This window comes from Rhinolophus hipposideros, assembly GCF_964194185.1.
Source record: "Rhinolophus hipposideros genome assembly, chromosome: 22".
Classification (NCBI taxonomy): Eukaryota; Metazoa; Chordata; class Mammalia; order Chiroptera; family Rhinolophidae; genus Rhinolophus; species Rhinolophus hipposideros.
Genome location: NC_138068.1, coordinates 4,220,680 through 4,236,727, shown reverse-complemented (window position 1 = coordinate 4,236,727; position 16,048 = coordinate 4,220,680). Strand labels below are relative to the sequence as shown.

The 16,048-nt window shown below is 53.7% G+C and overlaps 1 protein-coding gene across 1 annotated transcript in view; it reads right to left on the bottom strand.

Moving 5' to 3' along the window:
* PMEPA1 (prostate transmembrane protein, androgen induced 1) overlaps positions 1–16,048 on the bottom strand; it is a 52,805-nt gene that overhangs the window by 36,065 nt on the left and 692 nt on the right. The window lies entirely within an intron of this gene.

Sequence of the window (16,048 nt, the reverse complement as noted above, 5' to 3'; positions counted from 1 at the left end):
GAGGGGGAGGGAAGCAGCCCCCAGGACACTCTCCTACGTGGTGGGGATTGAGTCCAGGCTGCTGGGCTCCACACCCAGCCCCACTGCCATCCCCTTCTTGGGTCCAGGTCCTCAGTGCCCACTCTCTCCCTGCATACTGGGGCTGGTCTCTCAGAAGACTCAACAGGCTGTAGGCATCGGGGTACCGACACTTCAGGTCAGATCAGGTGTACCCAGGAAATCATGGAGAGCGGGGGGCAGATAACGGGGCTGTCAGGGCCAGAGGCAGGAAACCACGGATGGCCAGGAAAAAGGAACAGAACCCGGGTTTCATGGTCTCTGGTGCCCAGTGTGCCTCGGCCTGCCTGCTCGTCCTCCAAAAACCCCATCCTCTGCTCTGGCCACTTCTCCGTCAGAGGAGCCCAGATCTCCACCAGGCCTATAGCCGGCGGGGGACAGGCACGGCCACTCTTGGCCCCAGGAGGAATTCCTTGAGGGCGAGGCTGCCAGATGGAGAAGAGGCAGAGTGGCCTGTCCCATTTGGGCTGGCACCGCTGGCTCCGCACCCACTGGCAGGGTGGCCTGCAGAAGCAGGAGCCAGCCTGGAGCATGCGGCCCTTCCGCCCGCCACACCTCACCTGGATACTCTCAGAGTGGGCCACCACCTCTCGCAGTGGCTGACAGCTGATTTGCTAGGTTGATCAGATCCAGAAGGGGCCATAATTGTCCCTTGGCAGAGCCCATAGCCCACACTCAGATTAATGAGTGGGCATGGCAGCCAGACTGCTGGGGTTCAAGGCCTGGCTCTGCCACTCACTCACCATGAGACTAAGGCAAGTGCCCTCTAGACCTCAGTGTGCACACCTGTACAATGGGACTCATGGTAATAAGTACTGCCAGGGGTGCTGGGTGGATTCCGTACCGTAGGGAGTGTGCTGGGCAACGTTCTCAGAGTCACATGGGGCTGCCTAGGTGCTGTAATCCTCAGAACCATTTTCCAGGCTTTCACACCTCATCCTAATCAACTATTGACTCACTCCCTGCTATGGGTCGAGGTTTCTCGGGGAAAACGGTCAACGGTCAAACCAAAATCTAAGCAGAACCAACCAGGCAGAAGCAGGCCCCAGGAGACAGCACAAAGCCCAGACAGGCCCCAAAGCAGCAGGACCACAGCCGCCTGCTGGGCCAGGATCTTTCACATTCCAGCCAAGCTGCACTGCCTCTGTGGGTACAATAAAAATTCCTAGACAGGTAGTCAGGTAGGAGGCAGGCCCCGGGATGAGCAGAGGGCAGGGGAACAAGGTCGCGTACTCTCGCTTGCCCTCCAAGTAAGGCCAGTGGGTTGACGGAGGTACTTCCTTGCCTTCTCCTCTCAGTTCTGTAGGACCAGACCCACCCAGGCCAGGATCGGAGGGTCCAGGCCCAGGAAGGTCTCTGAGTCAGAAGCCCTTTCGAAGGAGCCTGCCTCACCCGAGCAGGACCAGCCTCACTGGCTGGGCCCCAGCTGGGCCCCTCAAGGGAGCTCTGAGACTTCTAAAGAGGTTCAAGTCCAGTGTCACTGTGGGGGACTTCAAACAGCTCCCTCCACTACCTGTTACATGCAAACTGTTCAGAAAATAGTAGAAATAAGCACAGCTCTGCCAAACCCCAAGCCAGACAGGAGGTGGCACTTCCCCCAACACCTCGCCATGGGGACATTTCCCAGCAGTGACCAGTGATGGTGCGGTGACACAGTGGCTGGCAGACAGCAGTGTGACATAAGGAGCCCACATACCCCAAGGAGGCCCAGAGCCAGGCCACACCTTTGCTCATTCGCTTCCCACTATGTCTCTTCTCCAGGGAGCCAAAAGGGTGCATTAGGAGGCTAGCCAATAAATCACAGATCTATTCTGCGAAATATCAAACCATGTCAGGCACTAGGCCCATTAAATGAAGGAGATTTTTTTTTCCATTACAAAAAAAGAATGTGAGATCTTAGTTAAAACACACACAGAGTCCAGAAGACACACAGCTGTGACAGGGTAGGTCACAGACGCTCCAGGTCTCAGTGTACACCCCTGCACAGCAGGGGTGGGGGAGGGCTGTGAGTCCACTGGGGCAAAGGGCTGGCTTCTCGTCGCGTCACCTGCTAGAAGCTGCTCTGAGCCGAGTGTCTGGAGGAGGTATGGCGATACGAAGCGTCTTCTCCATTCATAACTCTCCACGCATGGACTTTCCCCTTGGGTCCAGGGCAACGTGACCCCGTGACCTTGATCTCATTAGAATCGACTTGACCCTGACCTTCAAACGGCTGAGTGACCTCAGAAACAGTGCAGTGTGCCCGTTCTGCAGGAGGCCCATGTCTGTAAATGCTCATTAAAGCCCCTGAGGACACCCTGGAGGTGCCTCTTTCACGTGGCCCTCAACCAGCCTCCCGATTTCTGCCATTTCCAAAAACCCTTGAAAGGGATTAAAATTCTTCAATGATTTCATTTTAAATTTTAAATAAATATTCAATTGACTCACTTTTACTACTGAGCCCTATTTTAATAACATTCAGGAAATCAGTAAGGAGCTTGTTCCATTTTTCCTAACGTACTTAACATACATCAACCTAAGTACCTACCTATTACATTTGAAATACCCATCCACATCCATCTAGAATTTTCTCATGGGCTACCAGCTTGCTTTGGGTCTGCCGATGTCTCTAAATCCAGGACGAGAAGGGACAGCTGGTGAGGTCTGATGCAGTGTCTTCCTTCTTCTCATAGGAGCCCTGGGTTCAATTATGCCCATTTTACAGAGAAATGACAGGTGACAGCTTCAATGGGTTCCATATCCAGCACAGCCAATTACCATTCATGTGCCCTTGGGCTAGGCACTTCTGTCCTCTGAGCCTCAGTTTGCCCACCTGAAAAATGGGTCTGGTATAGTAACTCCCACAGGGGCTACATGTAATAGTCTTTGATGCCCGGTAGGCAGTCAGTAAACAAGAGTAGTAGCTGGTAAGTGATGAAGCCATGAGTTTGGACTACCACCCTGACTCTGAAGCCAGCCTGTGCTTATCATTTTCTTCTTCCAAGAATGCTCGAATGAGGGATGGGGACCATAGCCTGCCAGCTCCACTCTCTCCCAGGAGGCATGCCCCAACCCCCAGGACACACAGCTCCATTCTGAGGTCCAAGCTGCCCGTCAGCCAGCAGGAACGCGGCCCTGGTGCTCAGCGCCTCTGAGTAACCGCCTCCCCCAGACATGATTCATACCTGTCTGGAGTCACCCACATCCTCATTCCCTACAAAGGAATGCAGGCCAGGTGAGGTGGCCAGGCAGGCTGGCATGGGCGGCTGGTGGGGCTGTGCCAGGCGGTGGCCGAGGGATAGCCTGCTGAGTCTCCCAGGGCTCTGCCACCACCCTGAGACCCCCCGTCACCCACTGCCCCGGCTGGGGCTGGACAGGTGCCAGAGTCTTGAGTACCTAAGCAAGGGGTCCAGCTTCAGGTTACAAAAACCTTTCCCCCACAGAGGCGCCTGGAATTCCACCATTAGATAGTCATTCCTCTGGCTGAGATTGGCCCTTTCCCAGTCCTGTTGCCCTGTTTAAAACTGCAGCACACACTGGAGTGCTGCTCAGAAATGAAAAGGAATCACTGCTGGCACACGTGGCACAGGTGGACCTGTGTCAGGAGGCTGCGTGGAAGAGGCCAGACAGAGTGGACCACAGCAGGGCTCCACTTATGCAAATTCTATACCGGGAAAATGTGATCTCTGGTGAGTCTGCACTGAGGGCCTCAGGGGGCAGGTGCAGACTGGGAGGGCGGGGCGAGAGGAAGTCCTCCGTCTAGATCGGGACTGTTGTCCCACACATGTCTGCCACCTGTATACTTATGACTGTGCACTCTGTGTCTGTAAATTATTCCTCAATAAACCATCGCAGCAGAGGAAACACAGGTTCCAACAGGACGAGAAGGGACAGCTGGGGAGGTCTGATGCAGTGTCTTCCTTCTTCTCATAGGAGCCCTGGGTTCAATTATGCCCATTTTACAGAGAAGAAAACTGAGAAGAGAGGAAGGGGAGAAGATGACAGGAAAAAGAGAGACAAGCTCTTTTCCTCGTGTGGGGAGTCAGGGACAAGAAAACCTCGTGTCTGGAAAATTCTGCCTTCCACTGTGCCCTGTTCCCGCCTCTCTATGATTCTCTCCTGTGTCCCCTGTGCCGAGAAACCCCTGCAAAGAAGCGATGAGCCACCCCTGGTGAAGCAGAAAGCCTCCTGTAAGCTGCCAAGAACCCAGAAGGCCAACGTTGGGAGTAGCTCCAAGTGAAGCCCAGGTTCAAGGCCATGACCGTCCAGCCACAGGGAGCAGAAAAGGAAGCTGGGACGTCGAGTCTCATCCTGGTCCTGGGGGAATCGTGTGCCCACCCAGTTTGTCCCTTGCTGTTAACTGAACTAGAGACAGAAACCTACAGGCCCCAGGCCACTACTCTGCCAGCAAACCCCGGGTTACTTCCCCAGCTGGCACTGGCAGTGGGGTCTCAGCTGTTACTGCACCTGGTCCAGAACATGACAGAACGGACCAGCCTGGCTCTGGAAGATTAGGACAATGACAACGCTAACAGCCCGACACCAGGGGAAGGCATGCAAGTGTGGAGGCCGTCCTGTAGGCACAGCCCCCGTCAGTGTGGGGTGTCCTTGCGACGATGACATTATGAGGGGTTCTCCTCTGATTATCACAAGGGCTCTGGGCTATAAACTGCCCTGGGGTCTTCCTTTCCCTCATTAGACCTCAGTTTGTCCAAGTGCACGCATGGGCCTGGGGCCAGCCCGGTGGGGCTTAACCCTGCCACACCTGGAACCACCTGAGAGTTTTGAGAAGCATGGCCACTCTGCCCATCCCCAGGGACTGGCTGCATGCCAGGGTACAGAGCCTCCAGGTGACGTTCACATTCGTCCAGGACAGAAGGGCCGAGTTTAGAAGGGGCTGGAGAGGACCCCCCAGTCCTAATGTTCTCTGCATCTTCCCTTCTCCCCCTCTCAGGGAACCCAGCCCCTGCCCAGCCGCCCACAGGTGAACCCGACACTGGACAAATTCCTGCTCTCCGTGGCCTTAAGCCCTGGGATATGCCCAGGTGACCCTTCCAAGAAGGGGACTAGGGGACTAAACAGGACACAGGCCCAGCTGGAAAGCCCGAGGGCGATGGGGCAGAGATGGGGCTACATCACAACAGGGGGTTCTGAAGCCCACGGGATGGTGGACAAAGCACAGGCTTCGAGCCCCACAGCCCAAGCTCAAATGCTGATCAGGTCGTGCTGGGTAACCTCTGCAGCCAGCCGGTACGTGCCAGAGCTCTGCCTCCTCAGGCTGCAGGCTTTGCACAGTGCTCAGTGAGCTTCTGTGACTGACAGTAGAAATTGCCGACGTTTGAAAAGCCACAATGTCACCAGCAAACAGCAAGAAAACAATCAAGCAGACCAAGGTGCAGGCAATCGGTGCCCATTCCCTGAATGCTGACCGCCTCTCAGCCTCTCACTTTGCTTGTTCTTCCCCACCCGCAGTTCCACCCCCACTCACGTGAGTCTACTCTGGGGAGAGGGTCCAGGGCTCATTCTCACTAGCGTGTAAAGGAATGCTGCAATGTGCTTAGGGTAGGGCTAAGATGTCCCGGGGAAGCAGGGTAAATGGAGGCTTCTGTGACGTTTGTGTTTGCGACCCCCGATTTTAAAGAAAGAAACATGAAGTACTGCCCGGAGAGCTGAGGAGTAATGTGGGTGGGGTCTCATTCCAGATCTCACCTGGTTTGGGAGGGACCCAGGCCTGACGGCCGAAGGCGGAGGCTGTGTCACTTCCAGGTAATGGCACATCCTTAGAGCTCACAGAAAGAACCATCCCTGACTTGTTAGGTAGCCCAGAGGGCCTCCACGCGACATGAGGAGCGGACAGGAGGCCTGGTGGCTGCAAGCAGGAGCAAGTCCCTCCTTCTGCGTGACCTGCAGCCCCACCGCTCTCCTGACTGGCCATGGCTCTGCGCAGACAACTTCCGGTGTTCTCCTAAGGATCACGTACCTCACAGCGGTTTCATTGCTCGAGTACACCCTGAACCGTGACTGGGAGAGGACCCCGGAGCGCAGTGAGAGTGGATGCTGGCATGGATTAGCATGTCGGCAGGGGCAGGAAGGGGCGTGCTGGGCCCAACGCCATGCCCTGGTCCCCGAGCCACACCTTCAAAGTCACAAAGCAGCTCAATAAATCCTGGCTGGATGCCCCTCTGACTGACGAGTTATGGGAGCTAAGGGCTCACCAGTACAGGAGGCAGACCGACACTCAGTGATGCCAAGGGCAGGATACGATGGAGCCAAGTTATGCAGACGGACAGTCATCCAGAGGAGGCGGCCGGGGACAAGCGGCCACAGGACGAAACAGTCTCCAACCAAACGCAAGCAGCTTTTGGTTTACGGACTTGCAGGGAGGGCCTAGATTTCTATGGACAACTGGAAGTTGGATTCATAATTATACCTCTGGGTCATGCAGCAAGTGCGGCTAATTACCCTCTTGATGGGAAGATGGTGACAATTTTATTTCGAGCCAAAAGTAACTAATAAAATTAGGTAAAATCAGCAGCTCCACGTGTATGTCCACACACTTGACAGAATGATCCGCAGACTTGACAACAGCCTACATCGAATAATTGTCACTGTTAGAAAAGTGAGAGGGGCTGGGCAGTGGCCCCAGGGCCTTATGCCTAGATGTTCAGACGGTCCCCTGGTGGCCCCAATGGGCAGACTTTTGAGAAAGGCAACATTCTCTGCGTCTGACTTGAAACCCTGCTCCAGGTTTAATGGGGGCATTCCTACGTGTCAGCTTGCTCAGAGACCGGGGTCCATAAACGCGGGCGACACACAGCCCAGGTACAAGTGTGTTCAGCTGCGGTCGATTGTGACGATCAGCAAACAGAGTGCTGTTTAACGGGCTGCTTGGTGTGATTTAATCGGTTGTATTCACCAATGTAACTGATACCCTCTCTATCATCTCAATACACCCACCTCTTTCTCCCATACCATAAATAGATTAGAAAAAACGGTTTCCTCCGATGGCCACGACCCCATCGGCTGCCAAGCTCAGCCCCGGATGAATCATGCTTGGCTCACCGCGACGGCAATTCTGAAACGACTGAATGATAACAGAGAGGCACAGACACCAATAAATGAATCATGCCTTCCGCAAGCCCAAACCTTTGGCTTTTACAGACGCCGATTACAAAGTAGAAAGAAAAGAACAAAGAAATTACTCAGGGTGTTTGCGCAAAGCTGATTCATAGGTTTACAGAATTATTACCGGCTAAATTATTTAGGCAGTTAGAGCTGTGACCAGCCACAGCAGACATCAGCCCGCCGGTTTGGGAATTTGCAAAATGGGGTAGGGGCAGCCACCAAATTCCTGCATGGGACTGCATGGGCCCTCCTGCCCCCTTCACTTTCTACTTTCCTCTGGAGGGTTAAAGACCAAGATGAAGTCCTTACAATGTGTAGCCACGTGGTCAGTGTGAAGGGCGTAAGCATGTACATACATAGCTTCAGTGCAAGTTTTGGCATTAACTTTTATTTTTTATTCCTTACATGTAGCCGCCATAATAGAACAGATTCTCCCTTCGTGATGAGATCAAAGCGATTTTACCAGCTATGAAACTGAGGCCGAGGAAGAAATAACGTTTGTCGTGCCTACAGGCAAATGCTGCATTAGCCTTTCTAATACAAGCGTGGCCTCTGGGATGAATCGCTCCACAAGGCTTGGGATGAACCCTGGTGGGCAGTCATCTGCACCTTATCAGACGGCTTCTGCAGAGTCTGAAAGTATCTCCGTCAGGGATGTCCGGCCCTAGTGGGCAAACGACACAGGACAGAATAAAACTGAGCGTACACCTGCTTTACGCTCTAAGGCAGCGCCACACTTACCACTAACTGTCTGGACAACCATGGGCAAGGCAGGGGGAGTGCACGGCAGTCTTAGGGAATCTACTCTGGAGGAGCAGTGGGTGACCAGGTAGCCAAGACCATTGAGACTGAAAATTCTCTTCTTCGACAGGGCAGTTGGCTTGGCCCAAACTTTGCTGGAAAACTGACTCAGCTCCCCAACTTGTCTTGCTTCTGAGGACAGAGCCTGGGAACCTCGTTTCACCTGCCTCAGGAAGCCCAGGGCAAAGCCCAAAGGGAGGTTCAGGCTCAGTCCCGGTCACACCAGAGCGGGTCCCAGTGAAAGGATCTCAGAGAAGCCTCCATCCTTGGCAGGTGGAATGCACACATTTAAAAACATTCTACACATCATATACATAACACACACACGTAATTTATCTACACTGAGATACACGGTTTTATATATAAAAGCACACATTTCTATAGTCTTAATCACTTCAGCCACCCCAACACATCCACGGCTGGATTTGCCACTTTTACTCCCACCTCTCACACCAGGGGTGGAAACACCAGCTTCTGGAAACCTTAAAGGACCAAGAGACTCTCCGACCTCGGAAGCCTATGTGACCTGCATGCCAGGAATCAAGGACTCCCCATCAGAGAAGATAAAGGGTGACAGCTGCCACAGAGAGACCCCACTCAGTGCCAACAGTTTGCAGAACCCCCCTGCAAGCTCCCAGCAGCCATGAGGGAAACCGAGGAATACCGTAAGTCCACTCTTTCACCAACCATGTCACTGTTTATCAAACATCTACTTTGTGCCAAGGTCATGCAAAAAGTCTGATCAATCCTAACCAGGACCGGGCATGCTGCCCCTCCATCATCACCACCACAGTCCCTATTAGGGACAAAAGATGGAGGACAATTTCTCCAAGCTTAGAAGGCAAGGTGGTGTCGCAAACGCACGTGACTGTTCGGAGGTTTAGGCTGACCTGTCCAGCCTGGGGAGCCAGAAGCAAACTTTACACAGCATTCAGATCCCAGAGCCACTGGCGAATTTACACTTGTTACCAAATAATTAAAGTCTCTTTCCTGCCAGTAGAGCCATTTCCTAAACCCACTGATACAATAATAAATGACTGGAGTTAAAACATATATGAAGGGAAAGAAACACAGAGTCTGCACTGCCCAGGGTTTCTGACATCCTAGCAACTGTATTGCAGGGACAGGGTCTAAGCCAAGCCAGCCTGCCCTTCCCCCTCCCACCACCACCCCAGTGGAAAACAAACATATTAGAATTTGCGGGAACATCAGGGACATCTGATGACCACCTGGTACCTCCGAAGGTGAGTCACAGTAGCTGCCTAACTCCTTTCAACATGTGTCATCTCACTGTCACATTGGAGCAAACACCAGCTCCACCAGTGGGTGCCAATGGGTAGGAGAGTAACCGAAAACGCTCCAACTCTGGGGCAAGTGCATGCAGAAAAGAAATGCCCTAGATAGTCTCCTTCTGGGGTGAGGAAAGGGCCCTGGCGATGCATTTTTGTCATTTCGATGCTCTCAGCAGCCCTAAAGCGATGGCTGAGAAACCTGGACCTCTCTTGGGGCAACAGGGCTGAGGAGGGAGGCATGTCTGCCCTGGGTTTCTGCGGGGGTTCCTTACTGCAGCTCTGTGGCCTCCAGAGGCTAAAGCACAGCTTCCTGCCCAAAACAGTGGAACTGTCTTTGGAACATTCAAAAACAATACTTTTGCCCGAAGCACTTGCATTGCTCAGGAAGCTATCCTGTCAACCTGAGAAGCAGGAACCATTTTACGGAGGAGCAAGTGGAGGCTGGGGGGTGGGGGGATTCTGCACTTACCCGAAAAAGGATGGTTTTCAGAATCTATATCTGGACTATTCTCTCCTGCCTGGAATCTTCTATGAGCCTGTCCAGCTCCTTCCCTCCTCATATGCATATGAGGCACCTACTGAGCTGGGGGTGGATATAATGAACAACACAGACAGGGCCCCCAACCCCTCGGTGCTTGGTGACCAGAGGGAACAGATAAGACATAACCAATTATACGCTATTCGATACCAAGTGACAGGTCTGACAGGAGCCTCATGGGGTGCTCTTGAAGCCCAAACAGGATCCAGTCTGGGGGCCAGGAGGGGCCTCCCCGAAAAGAGATTTTGAGGGTGCCTGCCTTTCGGTTTCCTCTCAGCTCCCTTCCCTGAAATGAACTTATGTTTTCTTGTGTGTCCTCACTAGAACGGCAGCTCTCAAAGGGCAGGGTTTTGTCTGTGTTCTTCCCTGGTGGTCCCAGCACCTGGAACAGCCAGTGTGCTGCCAGAGTGGGACAGATCTGACTGCAAGCTCTGAGATTTGTAGTATTCTTCCCTGAAGGGAGGTCCATCATGGGCTCGCAGTCTTAAAGCAAAATCTGAAATGCCACTGCAATGTCAAGTCCTGCAAAGAACACACTGGGGCTCAGGGAGTTGGTGTGGCGTCATGAAGAAGAAATCACAGGAGTAGGAAGCTTAGGTGTAAATCCCAACAGAGCATCAGTTTCTGGCTGTGTGACCTGGAGCAAGTGTCTTACCCTCTCTGTTCCCATGTCTGCACCAGCCAATCAGTAATAGAGTTGTTTTGAAGATTGAGAATAATGCATCACTAGTACCTGGCACATAATAAGCTCTCTGTATCCAACTAGGAAAAGGAGTGGAAGCAAAAATCCATCAGTCACCCTGGAAACAGAAGAGAGAAGCTGTGGCTCTAGAAAAGACTGGGGCTGCCCCAAACCGTTCCAGGTCCACCCCAGGGTGCTGAAGCCCCAGCTCCTGTCGGAAAGCCATTCCAGGACTTTTTTTCCAGCGTAGTGACAGACACCTCTGCCACAGCCTGACAAAACCCTGACAAGACCCCGAGGTGTCAAGGTTCAGCTTTGCAGTGTCGCCAGAAGGGAAAGTGAGGTTGAGGAAGCTTCGTTGTCATGACTTCACGAACAGGTGTGGCTCACCTCCAGGAGGGGGTAGGGCAGGAACGCAGAGGTTTAATACTCACAACCCCTCAGCACACAAGAGCTGTTACTACCCCACTCTACAGATGAGCCAAGCGACAGCAAAAAGTGACATGGCCAGCAGGTTTGGGAACCGAACTGAGCCATGATCCCTCTGTCCACAGGTCACACTCATAACCCACGGCAGTGTGCGGGCCAAACCAGGTCTGCAGGCAGGTTGTACGGGGCCCTCGGAAAGAGGGAAAAAAAGGAATTGCCGGTACTTAAAAATCCCAGCGTTTTACAACAAAATCTAGCCGCCCAGGTGCCTGAGACCAAAAGATCTGGCCACACGGGGCCCACGTGGCAATGGTGAGCAGAGCAGCAGTAGCCACTCTGGGCCGACCCAGTTCTGTGCAGCCCACCCCAGAGAAAACTGGGACTTGCCACCCTGAAGCGCGGGGCACAGCGTGCTTCCACTCTCACTGCTCCACAGGCACACACGACGCCCACCCCTGCCCCTAACCACACGTGTGTGCATGCATACACATGCACATACACACACGCGTGTGCACACGACAGCTTTTAAAAAGCACAAAATGGGCCCCTGGCTTTGGTCTCCTTCCCTCAGCAGCACGTGCTCCGTGGAGGAGCCCAAGGCTGGCCGGAGTACAGCCTCCAAAATTCAATGTGTACGAATTACTTCTCTTTGGGCGGATCCCAGATGTCGAGGTGCCTGCTCACTTTGTCTCTGGGGGATAACACCCGAAATAAAAAGGCCACTGGACCCTCTGGTCTGGGCTCTACCCCCAGGACCCTCCTCTTGAACCTTTTCTTACATTTTAACAATTGACTGAACCACAAACGTTTAAAAACCCTGGCCCTGGGCTGAGACGAGACAGGAGGCGAAGGCAGGTAGGTGGGCACACCTGAGCCACAGCTCTGGGGCGATTGGTGGACATGTACCTTGCTGTCCTGAACACAGGCAGCCACCACTCTCCCTACAGTTTTCTCTCCTGGCAGCTTCTCACACCACTCCATTCCCCTTCTTTCTCTCCAAGGGAAAGTGCATAAGTCTGCACAACTCTCAGGGAAAGGTGTATGTGTGTGCACACTTTCCTCCCTTTTCTTTGTCTTACATGCCCTGGAAAAGCTGTAACCATTCCCCATCCAAAGGGAAGCTCGCAGGAAAAGCAGAGAGGTAGCAGTGTGTGTGTGTGTGTGTGCGCGCGCACATGTGAGTATGCATGTACGTGTGTGTCTGTGTGTGCACACACAGGAGTTATTAGTTATCCTGGGTACTGACCAACACTAAGCTTGCCCCTAACCCCGGGCCACGCTGGGCGGTGTAGCTGGCTTTAACCTGGACCTCCTGGGAAGCTGTGGCCAACTGCCTGACCTGGACCCAGTCAAAATGCAACCCCTTATTACACCTCAACCTAAAACCCAGTCGGAAAACATGGGTTGAGAGCCCCAGCTGAGAGGGCCCAGGAGGGAAACAGCGGGCCCTCAACACCCATGATTTAACCCAAATCCTGAAACACCAACTTTCACTGGTGCCCGAGTCTCGCTCCTCCAAATAAATGCAAGCCCTCGATGAAACCGGGAAACTTCACCAAGAGGGTGCCCCAATCTTTCCTGCAACGGGTGCTCAGTCAAGGCTAAGTGAATAAGTGGCAGGCGCCAGCTTAGAGGGCGACCACAGGCCGTGACAGCAACTCAACACAGACAGCATCTGTGTTCTGGCAACTCAGATATGCCCTCCTGCCCCAGCCCTCCTCCCTCCTCGTTGGAACCAATAATTGACTACAGCAGTGGTTCTCAGCCGGGGTGATGTGCCCCTCAGGGGACACTGGGCACGCCTGCAGATAGTTTTGGTTGTTCCAACTTTGGGGGGTGCAGTAGAATGCCACTCCTACTGGCATCTAGTGGGTAGAGGCCAGCGATACTGGGTTCGAGTATTAGACATGAACAGCATGTGCCAGCCAAACCCTCAGCAAACTGGGTGTCCTGTGAGTTTCTGAAAGCTGGTTTTGGACTATCTGTTTGGAACTGGCTGGACAAGAGGAATCAGAGGCTCAGTGACTCCAGTGGTGTTAAAAACCCAAACTGCCACCACGGATACTGCCCACAGGGGTGGGTCCAGAGCAGGGGAGCCCCCCAAAGCCCCCAAGAAATGCCCCAAGTGCCAACAACTGTACGGGAGCACAATTCAGTCTGTCCAGAGCACTCAGCATCCACCTGCTCCGCAAAAGCAAAAGCTGAAGAAGAAAGACGAGGGGGTCATTTCTAAGAGACGCAGCAGAACTGAAAAGAGGTCAACAAGAAAAATGTGTGCCATGAGGAATCCTTTCCTCAAAACGAGCCACAGTGAACTAAACCCCCGGCTATCATCTTGGGTGGGTTGTCACGAAAGCCGATTGTTTTTAATCCCAAGACCCCTGGCTTTTTAAAGAATGGTGTATTTTTTCATGGGGTGTGATTTGAAAACAGTGAATTCCCGTCAGACATCATCCCTCACCCCTTGACTCTCAGAAAATATGGGGGCTCCTAGAGAGTCTTGTTCAAGTCAGGCCCATTCTAGACGTCCGGCTTCCGCAGAGCCGGCCCACAGCCCACCCTCCTGGGTGCAAAAGGGATGCACTGATTTCCTCCAGCCCTCCAAGTTCAAGGAGGACCTATTCTGGGGCCCAAGCTCCAAATTCAAGAGACAGTGTGTGTGCTGATGAGAAATAACCCTGGGTTTGGTCTAGCACGGGTTGGGAACCTGGGGCAAAGCTTTCCATCGCCACCTTTCCTCATCTATAAAGTGATGACTCCGGAGCTGGCCAAGGCTCCTTCCAGATCTGAAATTTGGGGCAACCGAAGACCACACTGAAGACCCAGCACTATTGGCGAGGGGACCACTTCTGGCTCAGAAGCCTCCAGCCAGAGTTTGGAGGGCAGAGGGTCCATCGTGACAGATGGTAGAATTGAGATTTCAACCTCCATGATCTCATTTTTCAGATGAGGAAACTGAGGCCCAGGTGGCTTAAAGGTCCTGACAAGGGCAATCTCCTCTGTTGGAGAAGAGAGCCACCTGGACGCTGCTTGCTCTGCAGCCCAACTTCAGTCCACCTGTAATACACCCAGCACGTATCATGTGAACCCAGTGGTCACTATTCCTTTCTTTCCTTTCTTCAATTTTTCTTTCTCTCCTTCCTTCCTATCTTTTTGTATAAGAAACTCCGGGTCCTAAGGCTTCCTCAGCAGACCCTTTACTGAACTGATTAGCACTTGCAACAAACTGTTACATTACACCTGCCTTTTAAAACTGCTTCTTCCTGCCCTGGGCTTTCATTCCAGTAAGTAGGGGGCCTGTGTAAAAATACATGGTGACTAATGGGCCACCCCCGGGGCCAGCTGGACAGACCAGGGTTCCAGGCAATACCCTCCAGGGTCTCACTCAATACTGCCTACGGGAAGTACACAGGCCTCAGACTATGGGTTTAATGACACCTTGGTGTCGGCCGAATTATCAGGGTTGATTCGAATTATCAGGGTTGATTTGCCCAAGTGGGGACAACATTACAACAAATTTTTTTTTAAGTATTGAACCCAAAGAAAGGACAAGAGCAGAATGTCCGACAGTGCCCAGCTCTCATAATGATAAATTCAACACAACGTGGACCCCTTGGGCGGGAGGTCCCCTAAGCAGCTTTACAGGAGGGGATAAAAACAAGGTACAAAGGGGACTTAAGCAGCAACCCATTTAGCACCGGCAAGACTCTCTCCAAACATGTGCGAACATATTTTAATAATATCCTCGTGTATTTCATTAGCCTCCCGAGTTCACAAAGGGCCTTTGGGAAGCAATCTGGTTTAATGCAACTCAATTTCGCAAACGCTGGCTCTGGTCAGGTTCTCCTGGCACCTTGCTGGCCTGGCGAGGGGGGGTGTTGGAGGGGGAAGTGAGGCTTTCAATTCCAGGGCTGGAGGGAGTGGGACGAGGTGAATGGAAGGACCCACCACCCAAGCCAGCCAGCCTGCCCCAGCAGGGACGGTCATGGGTTATTTTTACCTCTTGCGCCTCACTGTACAGGCTCAGGGGCGGCAAACTGTGGCAGCCGCCTGCGGAAACTGGCTTATGAGTCACCTAGTGACTGCTTTGGCTCGGTGGCAGCTGCCTCTTGGCTCCTGCTCCCGGCTGGGAGGCTGGGCCTTGCAGGGAATGGCCGTGTGCCCCCTCGCCTGGGGTGTTTAGGAGTGAGGATGGGGACACTGAAGCTCAGAGAGGCAAGGGGTCCCCAAAAGGACACTCGGGGAGGAGGTGCAGGCTAGAAAGCAGAAGCCAGGGGGTGGCAGTCAATTCCCCGCCCCCCACACACACACCCAATTCCACCTGGGTGGGCTATGTATGCCGGAAGTAGAGGATTATTTGTCTCAAGTTCTCAATGTACAGGGCGAGTCAGCACACAGCTTCAACCCCCCCCACCACCACCACCAGCACCTCGGTCTCCTCCTTTCAGGGCAAGGCAGTTCCAAACACAGACAGCCCCAAACTTTGACTCATTTGTAACCACTGTCCCAGTCAGACTGAGCCAAGCTGTCCAGACAGAGGATATTTATAGGTGTGTCGGGGACACAGACACTCACACAATGACACACACACTCAGAATCCACGTTGGGCCAGACCCACCAGCGCTGAGCCCTGGATTCAGACACCTGGACACAAACCCCCAGGGCCCCCAGAGAGGCACACACTCAACAGAGGAACCCAGACCCAGAGACGCAAGGGGCTCAGAAACACACACTCCTGGGACAGACCCAGACCCACACAGGGAGAGACGCGCTGAGACCCAGACAGAGATACACACACGCACACTCCACAACCGCACGGAAACCCACGCACAGACCAAGACACACAGCCGGAGCCCCAGACACCTCGCAGGCCAGACAGCGTCTCACACGCCCGCCACTCCCCCACCCCCAGCCAAAGTTGATACAGAGCCGGCCTAATTGCTCCATCGCGACTGCCCCTCAGGGAAATAAAATGGAAACTTCACGCATCCGCCCGCCCCGAGCCTCTCGCGCCAGGCGCCCCGCCGCCCTCCACCACTCGGCCCCGGGTCCGAGTCCCCGCGGGCGGGGCACGGGTAGCGGGGGCCGTGCCAGGCTCGCAGCGCCGCGGGACAAAGCCGGGCCGGCCGCCAGCTGCCGCGAGCC